The sequence below is a fragment of the Rhea americana genome, unplaced genomic scaffold, assembly GCF_003343005.1.
Source record: "Rhea americana isolate MKP2758 unplaced genomic scaffold, rheAme1 scaffold_53, whole genome shotgun sequence".
In the NCBI taxonomy this organism is placed as follows: Eukaryota; Metazoa; Chordata; class Aves; order Rheiformes; family Rheidae; genus Rhea; species Rhea americana.
The window spans coordinates 872,372-891,669 of record NW_028186679.1 but is presented as its reverse complement, the minus strand read 5'-3'; the positions used below and the strand labels follow the sequence as shown (position 1 = coordinate 891,669).

Genomic DNA, 19,298 nt, shown 5'->3' with positions numbered 1-19,298 from the left:
AGACACAGGACTCGAGGTGAGGCTTCACCAGGGCTGAGGGGCTCCCTCAACCTGCTGGCAACAGTCTTCCTAATGCACCCCAGGATACCATTGGCCTTCCTGGCCACAAGGGYACATTGCTGGCTCATGGTCAACTTGTCATCCACCAGCACTCCCAGGTCCTTCTCTGCAGAGCTGCTTTCCAGAAGGTCAGCCCCCAGCTTGTACTGGTGCATGGAGTTATTCTTTCCTAGGTGCTGGACCCCTTTGAGACAAAGATCTCTTTTCCAAGCAAGAATCAGTTTATTTAGTTTTTTTTTTTTTTTTTTTTTAGTGTGAATAACCTTTAAACCTGTTTTTTTAACAAAAAAAAAAAGCAAGGAAGTCATTCCATCTCTCTAATGTTCCCTATTATGTTTCTCTTCTAAACCTACTGCATCCTATTTGAGAGATGGATGGATGAAGGAAAAAAGGAAGTAGAGGAATTCCCATTTCATTTACAGTGGCTAAATACCCCAGGAGAGTTCAGTCAGTCTCAGAAAAGAAGTAATGTTCCAGCATTCACAAAAAYGGAGTGGAGAATACTATTTTGCGCCAGATATTAGAAACTGCCTGTGGATTTTTCCCTGTGCCTTTCTCTCTACATAGAAGCCTGAGAATTTCCCAACATTCTAGCAAGTAAGTAGGAGTCAGGGCCCGACTCTGCCCCTAAAAAAACTGGGTCGCAAAATTCAACACACATCACATCATGTTACTTGCACTGAGTGGGAGAACAGGGACACATGCTCCAGTTTTGATTACAAGATGCTGCATCTCATTTGTCATTCTTGATTGGGAAAAGAAAAGAATCCATAACCTCATGCAGTTACTCCTCCTGGTCCCTAATTCTTCATTAGTTTTTAGAACAAAGCTATTTCTTGTCACAGAAACAGCAAAAGGAGGTCAGGTTTACCTTCTCCACCCTTTTATTCATACTGCAATTCAAAAACATGCTTTGATGTTAACATAAGTTAAATGAAATCAGTGTTTGGAAAGCTAAACACACATGCATATACACAAAATTCTCCTATGCTTATCCCAGACAAAAGTGAAACAAAACCATTTACAGCAAGATGAGAAATGATATAATGATGCCAAGAGCAATAACTCCAACTTACATATGAAAGTAATCACTATAAGCACAGCTCCGTCATGTGAATAATAACATTCAAGTTGTCACAATCAGTCATCAGCTGTGAAATAAACATATAATAAAATAATATTTTGATATAATGTTTAAACACAGGCATAGAAGTTGTGTTTTCCCTGGCACATCTCCTGTCTAATACAGCAAACAATGTTAAAGCTTCACCTACAGCTTGTGAACGCTCTAGATTGCAACATCCAAGACCATTTATTATGACAAGCCATCTTTCTAAAGTACTTTTTATTCATTTCATATCATGCAAATTGTTATTTGGAAACAAAGTTTTCACCAACCTAATATCTTTCTAAGTAACCTGAAGCAGTACAGTTACCATTTGATACATTCTGTAAGATGTTTCTGCCAGAAAACTTTTCCCTTTAAGGAAAAAGCATGTTAAAAAGCACATACACAAAAACATAGCTCTCCATCACATAATAAAGTCCTCTAAATTCAACACCACCTTAAGCTAGTCATTACAAAAAGTCACAGACATATCTTAATTGATCTAGAAATAAATACAATATTGATGAAGGTACTAAGAAACGCATGGAAAGAGAAAAACAAGACAGAGGATTACTCTGAAGAGTGCTCATTAAAGTGAAGAATGCCATATGCAATTACTTAATAGGAAACTGAATACAGCTATTCACTGAACTTGGCAAATTAAGTTTGCCTTGTTTGCTTTGAATTCTATTAACACACTGACATCATGATGCCMAAAAGAATCTACATATGCACTTATTTCCACTTACATGAACTTATATTTTGTATTAAACTGGAATGTCTCATCATTGCAAGTATATTTATAGAGGCACAGAAATGCAACTTTTCACCTTTCTCTAGATACAACTTCTTGCATCTATCCTACACTTTCACCTATGTTAATTTTGTGACCAATTCCTCTGTACATTGATGTAAGTTTACGCACATGAAAAAGAATTAAGAGTCAGCCATTTACTTACATAACAGAAAATAGATTGGAAAATTCCTCATTTAGGTTCATGTTATGTTTCTTGGACCTTATATAACCTTTCCTTCTAGTAAGATGGTATCTTCACTTATTATCTCCATACTTGACCAATTAGACTATTTGAAAACAGCAGTTTAATTTAGATTTGGGACTTGTATTGCTCAGCTAATTATTTTCTGCCTAAGAAAACATTCAGATTCTTAATCACTTAGCACCTGTAACTATAACAGTACAGGCTGTGAAAGATTATGAAAGATTTGGACTGGGCATGCTTTGGATAGAATACTTAATGGACATACTGTAAAAAAAACCTGTGCATTTGGTCAGCAGTTTTAACATCACTCCTTCAGGGTTTTACTTGTGATAAAGATCAAATTTCAGGCACAGAACAAACAGGCACTCCAGAACAAACGATGTTCTGCCCACCTTTGAAAGACAGTTTTAACCGGAACTGCCAAATTAAGGTACCTACCCTAAAAATTACTGTGCATCATTACTTGCAATTCAAAATACCCACAGGTTCTTCATATGCTTATAGAAAAACCATCTATCTACGCAAGATGCATTTGGGTTTGCCATACAAAACAAATGCAGTGTAAAGATGCAGAGATCATCTCTCAATACTCCACTATGCAATTTGTGCACGCTGTTGTTAATCAGGATCACRCCTGCCTTCTGGTCTCCAAACACCAGCTGCTTTGCTTTCATCAGGTTTTTTACATGTAAAAAGAGAAAAAAGTTTTAAGGACTATCTCATTTTACTTATTTTTCAGGAGCATTGGCCTCAGGGCAGCATGAGAGAAAGCTTGAAAATATTCAAGTGAAGATTTAAAGGCAGGCATTAAGGACTGATTGGAGCTGGTCCACAACACATCAATAGTGAGTTAATGACAGGTAGAACAGGAGCAGAGAATGAAAGGACTTCATAGGGAGGTCAGGTATCTGTTTATATTTCAAGAGAAGAGAGGAATCCTGCAGAAGAGAGAAGAATGGCATGGTCAAAGCAACAGCCTAGGAAAATCTTTGCAGTAGAATCATATTGCAGAAATAAACAAGACTAGGTGCCATGTATGACAAGAAGAAAGATGAATGCTACCTACAATGCACAAATGAGATTACGGGATCCAAAATATTTTCAGTATTCAGATGTGTAAGAAGTATATCTTATAGCTATTACGGGATTTGAAATGACTAAGACTTAAATATAGCCTTGACATGATGCTGAATTTGAAAAATATCTTCCTGTTTACAGCTCAAGTCAGAGACGGAATAATAGCATCATTCACAGCAATCAAGAAAGGATATAGGAGGAATTTCAGAAGCAGTGGCAAAATTACAGCATGAGTTATGTTATTCAAAAGACAAGTAACATGCTTTTTAACAACTATAAATTAATAGTTTCCAATAATTTATTTGAAAACTAGTAAATCACTTAGTCTATATAAATGATAGAAAACAATTTACATCTTTTTCCCACACTCAGTGGGCCTCCTCAGAACCCAGATGACATTTCTAGTTCATTATTTCCTACACAGTTAAGAATATATCTTACATAAAAGAGATTAAAAGGATTAAGCAGAAGATATTCTTAAAATGCACTTTCCATTGAAATTTGACCAATAATACTATTCTTTTAAAACTTTGCAACTCATGTTCACACATTGCAGGCAATGAAAATTTACTTGTATGTTTTTGTAATTGACATAATCACAGTTTTAATTGGTGACTATACCTAAGAAAAATTTCTTTTAAGCAGGATGGAAATGCAGCAAAAGTGGTCTTGAGCAAATCTATTTCACAATCTGCATTCAAAATCTATGGAAAAAAGTCCTTTTTTAGTGGTAAAAARGGAAAATAGGGCATAAATCATCCAGATTTTCTAAAACAAACTGATATTTATGCACAAGATTTAATAAAAGAAGATTATTCATATTCATTTTTGACTTTTTGCTAACTCAATGGAAAGGCTAATAGAAAGCAAGACTTTCTACTTCCTTCCCTCAGATTAGATTAGATTAGAATGCATTACCTTCTTACTCCCTTCGGTACCCCAACAGATCAACTAATCTAATATAGTCATTTTCTATGTCTCTAGTGACTGAATAACTGAAAAAATAGAAAGAGGAAGCCTTCCCTCTAAAACAGCCTTAGAATAGTAGTTTATAGTGACTCGTTTCAATTTTCCAAAAAAAWTCTAGTGCTGTGTTACTTTCAGTTAATGATTTACTGGGAAAGATACCTCTGTAGCTTATAAATTAGGACTGACATTTGAACAGCATACCAGTCACAAGTAATTCATAAACTGAAGTAAGTCTACTTTTCTATGGAGACAAGCTGGGTACTTGTGCTGTCAAAGACAGAAGTTTCTTCCACATTTTCTTAGATCTCAAAGAAAACACTTTGAAATTGTATTCTAAAAGGACAGCTAGGATGTTGGACAGAAAAACAATTATGCATACATACCAAACTACCTTACATTACTCATAGCAATAACATTTACAGAACAGAGATGTTCACTACTTTTAGTTATTTCAATACTGCCCAAAAGCAGTACTGTTCACTAGTTGAAGCAGCAAGAAGTCTTTGCTTTACTTTTTTTCTGTACAGTAATGGAACAACTGATCATTGACCAAGCAATGTAAGCYTTAACCTAATATTCATACTTACGGCTGCTCTCCTTCAGCTGTCAAACTGAAGAAGAATATCAATAAGCCACAAAACTGTAAATGCTGAACTAAATGCAAAGGAGAATCAGCCAKCATACAGAGGAATTACAAGCTTCCAGAAAAAGCACTCATCTCCCAGTGAAACGGTGACATCCCACTTTGTTTCAGGTTATTGCTTACGAGGGCTTGAACTGAATATCATTAAACATTAGCTCATGGAAGAAGATTTTAGTAAAATGACAAGAGTTAACATTTTAATAATGCTTTTTGATTTCTAAATAAAACTTAAGTAGAACACCTCCACTCGAAATATTTGAATAGGCAGGAAACTAAACCTCAAATCCAATTTTCTTTCACGAAAACCTCTTTATCCTCAACGTTACAGTAACTTCACTCACCCTTAACATTAACAGGTGCTGTTAGAGTTCAGTGCCAGAGAAAGGATAGGACATAAGCATAATATTACATTTGGAAACATGAGTGAAAATTGGCAGAAGCTTATGTGTTGAGGTATCTAAGATACTGAACATGTGCTCCTTGTAGTGAACTGTGCCAACTATGAAAACTAAACCATTTTAAGGTAAGAAGTCTTGCAGATCAGATGTATAGAGTGCACTTACTTCACACTCCAGACAATATATGGTACAAAAACCAATCACACAATGGCCCTCCACACAACCTTTTTCTTCAACTTCAGAGCCAACCTCACAAGGGCAGAATCATACTAGTGCTCAAAATATTCTTCGTCGTCATGCTGTATTTCCTTTATATACTGCCATCAACAGGAGAAATGAATACATCCTGTTGTAGCATACTAAATACACAGATTCTAAGAATCAGGTTAACTGAACAGATGCCACTCTCTCCCAGAGCTTCAAAATTTTTAATAACTTTGGCACATATCAAACCCATGTATTCTGTCTCTTTCAATGTACATCCTTCTGTTATCACCTGAACCATACGAACCAGTTAAGACATGACTCACCATCTTTTCCAATAAGAAAGGATGATTCAATCACCTTTATGTGTACACTTCATGTAACAGAAAGCCAGTGTATACTTTGCCCACATCACAGTACTTTCACAGCATGCAGAAATAGTATATCTAAAGAAGTCATTTATATGTTACAAAAAAAAAAGAATGTTTCACACTGAGAAGTCTGTAAGATTTAGCAGATCACAGTTAACAATAGTTAACAACATTATTTGCATGATTTTACTGAATAAAATTGTTCACAATTTTTATCATTTTCAAGATAAGTTAAGATTTAAGACATTAAGAACCAAAGTTGACTAAATTTCATTCTTTTACAACTTCCCAAATGGCACCACAACCGTTGAAGGTTATCACACAGACAGTGACATAGAAATATGTATATGTGAAAACATGCCTAATAAACTCATCTTTGGAAGTCAGTGCTTTGGAAGTTTGGAAGTTCAACAACCAGTAAGTATCCCAGCAAGGTCAGCCTATTCTAAGGTCTCTCCTCTTCTGTAATCTTGCTTTCTTTATTTGCAGAGAGAAGGAATTTTTCACAAAAGTATTATGCCGCCACTTAGGAACAGAAAAGAAACACATTCCTTTAACTTTGGAAGTAGCTTCATAGTTGGGTCTCCCATTACAGCCTGCCATAAAGAAAACTTTTTTTTTTTTTTTTAATAAAAATATCTGATGAATTCCTTTTTGTTTTTCTATATCAAGTAACATTTAAAATCCTCAGGTGTTGTTCAAGTCTACTCAACCTTCAAGTGCAATGAAATAGAAAGAGAAGGAATGACTATAACATTCCCAGGGAACACCAAAATTGCCAGGCAGTAGAGTACTTTGCACAGGACTGCTCCATCYCTCCTGTTGAAGTTGACCACAGTGCAGTCTGCAATGCGTGTTCATGGATCCAAGGCAGCAAAAGGTCTGAATCAGCAGACTAGTGGTTAGGTCACTTATCTAAGCATGAAAGACTGGATGACAGTACTCTTGCAAGGACAGGAAAATGAAGGTTTGAGCTCCCTCAGGTTGAGGGGGACATAGAACCAAGGCCACTCACTTCTTGGACAAATAAGCTAATTAAYTGCTAATCTAGTATATAAATGTTGGTATCACAGACATCTTTTTGAAAGAAAACTGCAGAAAGTAGTTCAGAATTTACTTCCCAATTRATATAAGGGTTACATAAATGTTTAAAGTATACCCTTGTTTCTTTCTGACCAGCTTCATTGAACCAGCACTCCACTTTAATGGTTTCAAATCCCAACCGAGAAATCTGTATCTCACCGCATATGGCCCTTAGGTGCCTTACTCCATACTTTCTTAGCCAGGAGCCTAATCTTTATGAGCTGCAGTGTTGAACATTATAAGCCTTAAGTTTTTTGTTAAACCTGGGACATAAACCATTCCATAGCATTTTAAACAGTGTTAATTGCTTGTTTTATGTTTTCCATCATATCAGAGTTTAAGATTATAAATGGGAAGACAGCAGATCAGGTTTTCCTACTGAAACTTTTTCAATTTTTTACGCAGTTAAATCCTGCAAAATGTATCCTCATTTTACATCTTTCATTAACATCTTAAGAACATAAATTGAAGTGCTATGTTTAGATTTATCAAAAGCCTTAAAAGTGACAAGTGTCTAATAAATATTAGTCAGAAAAATATTTAAACATAATTCCAGTTTTCAGTTCTTATGTAATTGGTCTGACTTATCTTTGATCACAGATTTTTGCAGTAACTCATTTAAAATGCACAAAGAATTTGGGCACAGATCAGCCACTGAATACTGATCTGAACACAGTCTGAGGAACAAACAAAAAAAAAATCCCAAGTGAAACTCATGCTCTTGAGGCAATCAAACATCTGCCTGCATTAAACAGTCTCACAGGATTGTCCACATTCATAAATTAGAGTATATACACTGATTCCCTACTGTTTGAACTTCTCTTTCCCAATCTAAGGCAATGTTCAGAGAATAAATTTTAAAATACAAAATTTTCATGTGTCTATTAGTACACTGCAATAACAAGGAAGCTGCTATTCCCTTCTTTTATCAGCAATAGTACAAAGAATAAGACACACCCTTTCCAAGGAACTGGAAAAACCTGCTATATGAAAGCCCAAAAGCCAGAGAGTACCTATACCTTCATTTTACTCCACGTTTCAACAACAGAACTGAAGGGAGACCACAAGAATTTTGTGAAAGTAAAGTTGAATAAAGAAAAGCAAGGGCTGTRTATAAACACATAGAGATAATTATCAAAGACTTAAAGGTACTTGAAAGGATAATCTTAGTGCAAGGAACTGGTTATTACCAGATGATGATGAACAAATTTAGGCTAAATATTACAAAAACATCTCTCATGTTTAGGACAACTTAGTTTTGCAACAGACTTCTAATTGAAGTAGTGGGAGGAAAAGGCTAAACTGCTTTTAAAACAGAACTTCATCTTGTCTATGACTGCATTATATAAAGCCTGCAAGTGCATGAAAATAAACTTCATGAATACAGTGGTCCTTTCCTGTTCTGCATTCAAACAAATAACATCATTCTGATACAACTCTAAGATATAACCATTTGTGAGACAATATCACAAAAATCATTATACTAGAGAAAGTAGAAATGGRTATTAACATCACAGTAGAACACACTTTGCCATGAAAAAACTTACAGACTATCTTTTCAAAAATTCTGACTTACCATCTCATTTTTCATAATTTCATAGTAGAAATTTGCTCCCTCTGCAAAGAACAGATGCACTAAGCACACCTCTCATTCARTATCCACTCCCGAATCTGAAAGAGCTCAGCTCAGTCTCCATGCAACTAAGCAGGACTACCCGAGCAAACTGTGTGCATGCAGCGGATCATCTTACCTGAAATGGTACTACATCCAACACATTCAACAGTGCCTTTATTCTCTACAGTCATAACCATGTTCAGCTCAAGCACAATGATTAAAAAGTAGCTGTCAACTGCTTTGCTACTAAAAGCTTCAAATAGCAACTTTTCCCACTTAAGCAAGTAGGCAAATTAATCAAGAAAAAGCGAAGATTAACTAAGAAAATTGCTACATTCTTGATGGTCTAAGACAACTGGTAAGATGAGATAAGTCCATAGACATACTATATTCTATTACACCAAGCAGTAGAGCTGAAGGAGCAGTCTTTCAGATCTACATATGTACACAATGCAGTATACTAGCTGTTCTAATAAAAAACACTGCCTCCATCTGCAAGTCTTTCAGGCTTGGAAAGGCCTTGCCATGGGGGTCTTCATAACTTTGCTTTATTACTACTATCTATTCAAGATTGATGACAAATTGCAAAATATTTTTGGCTGATAAACTCCATCTGCTTACCCACAAAGTCGTTCATCACATCATTTCTCCTACTGTTCTCCTTTTAAATGCTACCTATTGTAAAGCAATGATTAAGTGAATAGTAGAAGAGGGAAGAGTATGAGAGAGATTTATGCCATCAGGAATCAGACACAGAAGGCAAACCAAACACAACRCTTTGCTATTTCTCATAAAACACAAGCTAGGGACACTCAGTGAAATTAGCTGGTACCAGATACAGGAAACTATAGGAAGTATTTCTCTATACAATACCTGGTGAAGTTGCAAAAGCCAAAACCACACAGTTCAAAGAAGTACTTAAGGCACATTTGAGGAACAGATTCTTTGGTGGCTACTGCACAGGATGCCCAGATATACCTTTTTGACACAAAGTTTTTACATCAGTCTTTATTAACAGCCAAACTGCTATATCAGGACAAAACCTGGTTTTCAGCAATTTCTTATTCTCTTTTCCTAAGTATCCTCTACTAGTCAGTTCTGAAGAGAGTATGACAACTTTTACATTCTCAGCAGGACAACCATAGTACAGAATTTTTTCTTAACTACCACACAATTTCACTTGAATTTTAAAATTCAAATGGAAAAACCTTTTCACAATTGATTCCCCCTCTTTCTATCCCTTGCTAAATCATTGTGTCTAGATACACAGAAAAGTTYTGCAGAACAATAATAAAATTTGTACATGAGCGGTAAGTTAACATAAAATCTCAGACTGTATTTTCTTAGGCTTATTGTCTTAGTGGAGCACATAACGTGGTAGCTGCAAGAGAGCATTACAATCTATTCTGAGTTAGTTTATATCACAGCACAGCATTCTCATACCATTTTAGTACGTGTGCTTATATTAGAATACCACTGCTTTTTTAAACTTGTCATCAAAATAGCATACATTTTTATTCACTGTAAGAGCCTAGAGATCTGATTTAAAGTTTATTCCAGACATATGACTGTATAATTCAGACAAGTTTAAAAAAAGTATTCTGAAAGAAGATACTAACTGACGACTCCTCACTAGGTCTACTAAACATAAGAGGGCATATTTTACTTGAGCTACCCTACTAATCTCAGCAAGTTGGACCTTAGCAACAGATGAAAAGCTCAAATGACTACTTTCAAATCCTTCCCTGCAGCTTCACCTCCAGCCTCTGATCATTTTTCTTCTGAAAGTGACAAATGGATTTATGCTCCTTGGCCCAGGTGTCTCCTCTTAATCCATGAGCTGATCTCTCTAGTACCAGGAAGTAGGATTACTGCTCCCAACTTTAGCTGTATTTTTATCACATTTCTATCACATAAAGAAAAGGGATATATCAGACACCAGTAAGATAAAGTTCAGAGCTGCATAGTTCATAGACTGTTTTGACTATTTAGCTATAGGATTACATAACAAGTGACAAAACTACAACAACAGAACATGTATGCATTCTGACATTTAAATTTTGACATTCAGCAGTCTGATCCAATAATAGCTAAAATGCAGGGTGAAATCTACTTGAGCCAGGAGTTTAGATTCCTCTAAATATAAGAAAACTGCAAGTGCACAGACTTATTGAAGGACAAATCGCTTACTGCAAAAACTTACATTAAACTGGAATAAAATGAGAAAGAATATTTTATACCACAGAAGTGGTAAACAAGATAAACATTAAAAAAACAGGCAAATTAAATTCTTCAAAAACATGTAAGTTCTGCAAAGCACACAATAGGAAAAGCTGTCTATACAAAACAAATTTGTATTGCTCTGAAAACATCGAGACAGTAAGAGTACTATCTCAAAAGCCTCACTTTCTCTCTTCTGCTTCTTCAAAGTTGCCCCCACAGACAAGGAACAGAATTCCCTACCAGACATTCTCATTCCTATCCCATGCTTACTCCTGGCCAATTTCCAGACAGCCTGAATGATTTCTCTATGCCAGTTCAACTACAGCAATGGAATTATGTGTCTAAATTGGAAAAGATTTTTTTTAGTATATTATTGTCCCTTTTTGAAATATTATCTCTGAAACATGCCTGAGGTGATTCATGTAAACAAATGATGGATTTCATGTGTTGTTGTTTATCCCAAGTCTCAGGCTGATAAAGTTAGTCACAAAAACTTACAGTTTTTATTAACAATTTTATTTTTCCCTTCTTCATTTATATTTAATTCTAAGTTCACAGACCTATACAGGTCATTCTGGCAGCTGGTACAATCACATGCCCAGTCATAAGCTGAAGACTCCCACGAGAAAATGTCAAATTAGTAACACTCCAATGAGACATTAGCAATAGAGAAAAAAATCTGCCTGATTTTGACTGTCAGAATACAGCTTGGTTGAGTTGGACTGGAACAAGACCTCAGCATCAAGCCAGAAACTACTGTAAGGTGAAGTCCAAGCCAGCCTGGCCATTCCAGTCTCTCTTCAGTACTGTCTGACAAAGAAAAGCAAAAGCAGAGCACTATGCCCAAGACAACGCACCCAACTGGAGATCACTGAACCAGAAGTGACACTGTGACATTAATTCATAACTAGAAATCAAATGCTAGACTGCATCCAGTTTCTTACTTGGAGACCAGAATATCTATGCCCTTGACTCTTCAGAGAAAAAGGTATTCATTTAACTTTTTTACCGTATCTCTTCTAGCTGCAGGATTCCTGTACAATCCCGTAGATTAGATGAGCTGTACTACTTTTCCAAAGAGTACAGCATCACTAGCTATCCCCTTCCAGCAGTTCAGGAAGAATTTTTCCTGAAACATGCTGATTCTATTAAAAGAAAAGCAAGCAACTGACATGTTCCTCGCTTCACCTTTCCCCGCACCCCACTGGCCTAAGAAAGGTTTCACTGTCAGAGGGAGGGAAGAAACATTAGTAAGGGAGAGTTGTTGCAGAGACTATCTAATATTCAAGGTCAATTTTTTTCCCCTCTTAGAAACAGTTGCACACACACGCACACAGCACACAAATCTAGTCTCCTTACAATGAGGGCTGTCCTATGCATGAATAGATACACTGTAAAATAATTCTACGTATAATAATTAAATATGCCCATAAGAGAGCCATCTTATAAACAAAATACTATCCCTCAGAAAAAAAATCTCATTACAAATAAGAGGAAATTTGTAGCTTCCCATGTATTTGTAACTTTTAGTTTCTAACTTTGTATGTGGCTTTGCAACAACGCAAACACTAGGTTTTGGATTACCTTTTCCGTTACAGCCTATATCCAACAAAGGAAGCACACCACTGAAACAGCAGCACAACATATGGCAAAGTGTAACCACACACTAGGCTTTCACTCTGGCAGTGGCATTTTCTCACCTCTCCGCTGGGGAACCAAGACTATCAAGTGTGCCTGTCATGAATGCCTATATCGACACTCATCTCTTCACTCAAGTGGGAGGATACCAAAGTACTCAAGAAAGAGTTTTGGAGAATAAAACATCATGTCATTGCCTGCTAATTCAAACAGCATCACGTTACATACAAAGTCTCTAAAAAGTGTCCAGAGAACTTGTTAGAGACCTATTTCTTTTTTTGAAGCCAGCAAAAGAGATGTAGAGGAAGAAGATACAATTTCCATGACTCAGAAGACAAAGGCAGCAACAACAGTGAGGCATCGATATCCAGTAGGTCACAATCAAGAACAAACTCTCTTTGAAGGAGGCAGAAGGTAATGGAATGCTTTAAATTCATATACGATGGAGTAGTGTATACATGAYGTGGCCTGAACTAACTGGCAAGCACAAAAGGAAAGTTTAGCTCTTTCCTTATTGCCCTCTCATTTCCATACCTAAGAAAAGGAAAATCAGCATTTTTCTTTGACCAGCCAGCAAATTAAGAGGTCTTGTCTGCAAGAAAAGAGACAAGCACATCCAGTCTCCTCAGAGAGGGCATCTTCTTTGTAGACTGGGATCCAGTAGCATGAAGCATCCAGAAGCATGCTGGAATCCTGCGGACAGACGCCACAAGCTCTGAACACATCCAGTGCAGGTACTGGAAGAAGTACACTCATTTGCACACCCCAAGGATGAGGAACTGTAACAGCTACCAAACAGGCCCAACAAATATTCAGCTTCAAGTACAAAATACAATACTAGATAAAATAAAATACAATACAATAATACACGAGATGTGCTTTTGGAGCAACTGTTTGGGGGTAACTTCATTTACTATTTAGATCTTTACAATGTAGGCAAATATAAGAAAACTCAATTAGCACATGTAACTGCTCTGCCAGTCTGGGAACTTTTCATATGAAACATACTGAACAGCAATAGACGGTCCAGTTATTTAAATGTATACTTTCCTATTCCTGTAGTTTACCCTTAGTTAAGTTTGTTAGTCTTTAAGACTAGTATTAGATAATATTAACGTGCATGGTATGCTTATCAGGAGATACTCCGTTCATAAAACAGTGGGTTTTTTTGTTTCTAAAGAAATACTAACTTTCCAATTGACCAACTTGTGAAAATATACAAAGCACCTGCTGGCACTGTATGTTATTCTGGAGTCTTTTACCTGTGATGACAGCAGGTTTATTAAAATAAACTGCAGTGCTTCAGTAAGTAATGGATGTGTCTACTGAACTAACAGATACATGTATTTTAAATATTAGTGCTACATCCAAACTAGATGAAAGCGTTAAAGAAGACAGAATAAGGGGCTTATTAAGCTGGGACACTTAATGCCCTGAAGACAGTTAATAGCATGCAAAGTAGTAAGTTCACTACTTGAATAAAGCAACCAGAATACTTTCTGCTTCCTTTCAAATTTAATTGCCATCACCCATGGGAAGTCCAAACCACTGGCTGGGACTCATTTAAAAAGTTTGATAAAACTGAAAGTCTGAGGAGTAAAATGCAAATTCACTATTAACAACATGGCATTTGCTCAACTGTCTTCATTGATTATGCTTGTCCACCTACATAGCAGATTTMTAGAAATAAATGCTTGATGTGTTACAGATGTTGCCTCCTTTTTATCATATTGTGCAAGAGGAAAACAAAACAAAACAAAAAATATTATTACTGCCTTTGGTTTGCCAAATCAAAAGCTAACTATTGGTAAAGAGCTACTGGGTTTAAGTTTGAGACTACCTGTCTTCAAATTACAGATACTGATCATTACATTTCTCTGATTTCTCCAGTTAGTTGAGGTGATACTAACCCACCAGTAATGATCTGCCTCATCCTCACTAACGCTTTTCTAAATAGGAAAAGAAAATAGGCATTTTGCAAGGTTTCTGAAGTTTCCTCAGCATTCTAAGGTTTAAGGTATATGATTAGATCACCGGAGGAAAGGTTACAGAGTCTGCAAACCTTTCCTAACAGGCATCACTTAGGTCTCCTGAGCTGTATGGAATGTGGTGGTCTGTTTCTCTCCAAAATATAAATATTTATTAGTTACCTCTGCCCCTTACTTTTTATTTAGGYATCTAGAAAAAAAGAAAGGTCTAACAACTCTGTTACAATATCCTTCTGCACCTAAATATTTGAACTCTTTCTCCTTAACCATATCAGTTACAGATTCCTCCTTGTACTCAAATTTCATAGAATCACAGAATTGCACAATGGTTGAAGTTGGAAGCGACCTCTAGAGATCATCTAGTCCAACCCCCCTGTTCAAGCAGGGTCACCTAGGGCATGTTAGACAGAATTATAATCAGGCGGATTTTGATTGTCTCCAGAGAAGGAGACTCCACAACCTCTCTGGGCAACCTGTTCCAGTGCTCCGTCACAGTAAAGAAATTCCCCCTCACGTTCAGGCAGAACTTCCTGTGGTTCAGTTTGTGCCCATTGCCCCTTGTCACTTGGCACCACTGAAAAGAGTCCGGCCCCATCTCCTTGACACCCTCCCTTCAGGTACTTGTACACACTGATAAGATCCCCTGCCGCCCCCCCCCCCCCCCCCCTGTCAATCTTCTCTTCCCCAGGCTCCCAGGCTGAAGAGGCCCAGCTCTCACAGTCTTTCCTCATAGGGCAGATGCTGCAGCCCTCTGATCATTTTCGTAGCCCTATGCTGGACTCTCTCCAGTAGCTCCATGTCTCTCTTGTACTGGGGAGCCCAGAACCGGACACAGTACTCCAGACGAGGCCTCCGAGGCCTCCGCAGGGCTGAGTAGAGGGCCTCCTTCAGCCTGCTGATGTCACTCCTCCTAACTCACCCCAATGCACCATTGCCCTTCTTGGCCACAAGGGCACATTGCTGGCTCATGGTCAGCTTGTTGTCCACCAAAACTCCCAGGTTCTTCTCTGCAGAGTTTCTTTCCACCGGGTCAGCCCCCAGCCTGTACTGGGGCATGGGGTTATTCCTCCGTAGGTGCAAGACCCTGCACTCGCCCTTGCTGAACCTCATGAGGTTCCTCTCCATCCAAATTTCCAGTCTGCCCAGATCTCTCTGAATGGCAGAACAGCCCTCTGATGAATCAGCCACTCCTCCCAATTTAATATCATCAGCAAATTTGTTGAGGAGGCACTCTGTCCCTACATCTAGGTCTTCGATTTAATAAGTTGAACACGACTGGCCCCAGCAATGACCCTTGGGGAACACCACTAGCTACAGGCCTCCAACTGGACTCCATGCCACTGGTGACAACCCTCYGAGCTCTGCCTTATTAGCTTACCTATGGTAAGCTTTCCATGTTGGTTTCTAACACCCTTCTGTTCCCATCCACCTCCAATAACTTTTTTCCTGTTGAAAAGATACTTAACAATCTTTATTTATCTTTATGTACAAGTTCAGTAAAAAGCCCCAGTGAGAATAAATAGTCTTTATTAAGAAATAAATGCAATTTTTCATTAAATCAAGATTTAAAAAAGATCATACTGAATACAGTACATAGCACTAGAAAGTTTTAATAGCTTCTAGGAAAGAAAAGCTGCTCGCAGTTGGTATAGTAGAATTTTCAACTCTTCTCTCATTGTCAAACTACTACTTTGACTCCTGTTCCCTCCAGTTACTGTCTTGCCAATCCTTTTCTTCCTGGCATGCATAGCAGAAATTTCCATAGCTAATTGCCCAGTAAGACATCTTCCTCAGTTTTCGCAGCGCTGAAATTTGCCATTTTCAGCCACAATTTCTCCTAGTCTGCTTGTTGCTAGCATACACACCATACACTAAAAGCATTCACCTTTCAGAAAAAATGAAGAGGGAAATAACAATAATTTTCACTTTCCACATTTGTCTAGAGCCATGGCTACAACTAGCCAAGGATAATATGCATCCTYTCTAAACTCCTTCTAAAAAATTTGTTTGCCTGATAACTGACTTTTATCTTAGCCTCACTACTTAGCTACAGCACATTTTCCTCTTCTTTTTAAACATCAAGATTTCTTGAAGCTGAATAGCCTTTCCTAAGTAGCCAACAGGCTTGTCTTGCTTGACCTGTTCTGATCTCACAGCTGTGCCGCATGACTCTCAGAAGTCAGATGATGGACCAAACACACCATTCAGCATTTACTTCAAAGCACTGACATTCAAAGTTTTATCCCCTGAAGTTCGTTTGCCATTTTGATGCCCTTGCTCAAACTGCTCATGGCTGCTGGAAAGTGGTCCAGATCACCATCTGTATTGTATTTCAAACACGAAACAAGCTTTCAAAGCAGGGAGCCCCATATTGCAGCTGTAGCAGAGCAGTTCCAGATTTGCTGGGCTATAGAGCTTGCAGGGCATTTTGCCAGTCATTTTCACTCACAGCCAGTCAAAACTCAGTTTCTTACTTGTCAACACAAGAACAAATATCTCATAACAGCATCAAAATTAGATATGTTAGAGGAAACCTTTGGAAAATTAACCAACCTTGAGTAAGGAACCTACTTCAGCTCTGTGTTACAGATGGGATGTTCCTTTTCCCCCATATGGCAGTAAGCCCTAGAACTGAGGTTAACTTGACAGAAATGACAGGTTTCCTATACATGTACTGGAGATAACCAGCAGGTTACTGAATCAGAAAACTTCAGAGATTAAGCAAAAGGCTCCTTTCAGGGTTCCTAGGAACTACAGATGGCAAGAGAGAGTAGTGATGAAGCCAGGACGTGCTGCAGATAATGCCACTAACAAAGAGCTGCTGTTTGCCATAGTGAGAACAGCAGTAACTGCGCCTTGGGCTGGCCGGAGGGTGAGCAGGGAGGGAGAGCGTAAGGGAGGAGCAAGCATTTTAGATATGACCTACAAGAGTAGAAATTTCATATACGTGGTAAACTTCAACCTCCATTCACCTTAGGTACTTTTAAAAAGACAGTAAACTGCTCACTCAGCAGCTTGTCTCAGTCACTTCTCCAGCACTGCTAGTCTCAAGAAGATCAGCTTCAGCTTCCCCCTTTCATACACGCATTTCACTTACAATGCAACCATAAGACAGACTTTAACTGTGCTCACAGCTCTCCAAATGACCCAGACTACAATGACATGATTAACTGCTCAAGAACAGCTATTCACTGAAAGCCTCTATCAGTGTATTTGTTAAATCATTGAAAACCTTTATTACTATGTCTATTAAATCTCTGAAGTAATTTAAGATTGCTTTGTTAGATCAATTCTCTTGCAACTCTGGATGATGACAAAAAAAAAGTAAAAAAGGTTTTCTATCAGCTGAACCTGCAAGCTCAGCTGCTTAAAAAAAAAAAAAAAAAAAAAAAAAAAAACAAAAAAAAACACTTTCCATCTGCCAATTGCTGCTTCTGACTTAGTCACATGTAATTGTGAAATATTTATATTCTGCTCTCCTTTGTTTATTACTAACAGTGTTAAGCCCATTTCTTTAGTGTTCATGACATATTGTCTATGAAACAGCAGTTCTGCATTTCATATATGCAACTACATTGTTCCTTCTGGAACAGCTTCATTTACTAAAGCCAAGCTCAGTTCACCAAACAATAAATTACAAATGCAATAAAGATTTTTCTCTGCTCCCTACATAAATGGATGTAGACATTTTCATAGTCTGAGACATAATTAGTAGCTCTGAAGCAGTTGTACTCTATTCTTAAACTTATTATATAAGTAATTTACAGTACAATTTATTTTGTAGTCAGTCATTAATACAGTCAGCTGTATTAGCAATATGTTTTCTCATTTTCCTCAAATTTACACCATCACATATATTGAAGTAACATGAGAAAATGTAATTTTTCTGGACAGGGACTTGTCTTTATCAGAAAACACAAGAGTACAAAATTAAGAAAAATACTTAAACCAYACATTGGTATACCAATGTTTCACAGCTTTATTAAAGAAATATAAATAAATATAACAATTATTCTTGGGTTCTCATACAAATCCAGATGCTGTTCACGACTTCAGAAAAACAGATGACACACTAGTCCAGTATCAGAAAAGTGTGGGCAAGAAAGTAATCATAAAGTAATCCTACCTGAATGACTCTCTTTACTTCAACAGGGACTTAAGATACACATCTTCCAGACTGTGCAGCTGAGAAGCTATCAAACCTGAAGGAAACAGAGGAAAGATTAGTAGTATTATGACATCTGCTCTGTTCAGAGTTCAAAATACTAAGTATTTTTAATATTTTTATACTAAATATTAAGAGTATAAATTTAATGCAGTTAACAGTAGCAGTCTTTCTTCTTTGAATTCCTGCAAAAATAAGAAAAATCAGAAAAAGAGACTTAAYTGGTGTGTGGAGTGGGAAGAAATTTCAGTTTGCAAGTTTGTTCCAACTTCACACCTGGCTTAGACAAATGGGTGTTAAGGTCATAATTAACCAAAATAACGACTGCTAAATTTGATATAGGTCAGTTTTATCTTTATAAAGATAAAACTCCATAAAGCTTCTTGTATATATAACCATGTTTTATATGTGAACAAGATGCAGACTTTGGTTCAAATCATCACTTGAAAGCCTGGTAGAAAAGATGTTTCTTTCTTTGCTTCATTATACTTAATCATTCTGCTTTAGAAAGTAACTAATAGCCTCAAAATCACTACTAGCCAAGCACACTGACACTCTGCAGATGCCTTTTTCAACTTTCCACCTGGCATTATGCACTGCCTATTCTTTATGCAACTTAAAAGATCTGTTGTCTGCCATTGGCAATAGACGGCAGGGGCAGAGATGGAGTAACAGAGGACAGAATGCGCTCTGGGAACTGAACCAAGGCAATCCTGTTACATGTACTGCTAGCATGTAACAGTCAAAACAGAGTC

General features: G+C 37.3%; 1 protein-coding gene across 3 annotated transcripts in view; it reads right to left on the bottom strand.

Annotated features, from left to right (window-relative positions):
* The window catches only part of MPP7 (MAGUK p55 scaffold protein 7), a 161,320-nt gene extending 142,737 nt beyond the window's left edge, over window positions 1-18,583 (bottom strand). For 2 of the 3 annotated variants that reach the window (XM_085318286.1, XM_085318289.1), the window contains exon 1: window positions 18,505-18,583. The gene's annotated coding sequence lies outside the window, so the exon portion shown is untranslated. Of the gene's footprint in view, window positions 1-1,136; window positions 1,212-18,504 lie in introns of all 3 variants that reach the window. The other variant, XM_085318287.1, reaches the window with a different exon arrangement.
* Between the last annotated feature and the right edge of the window lie 715 nt (window positions 18,584-19,298).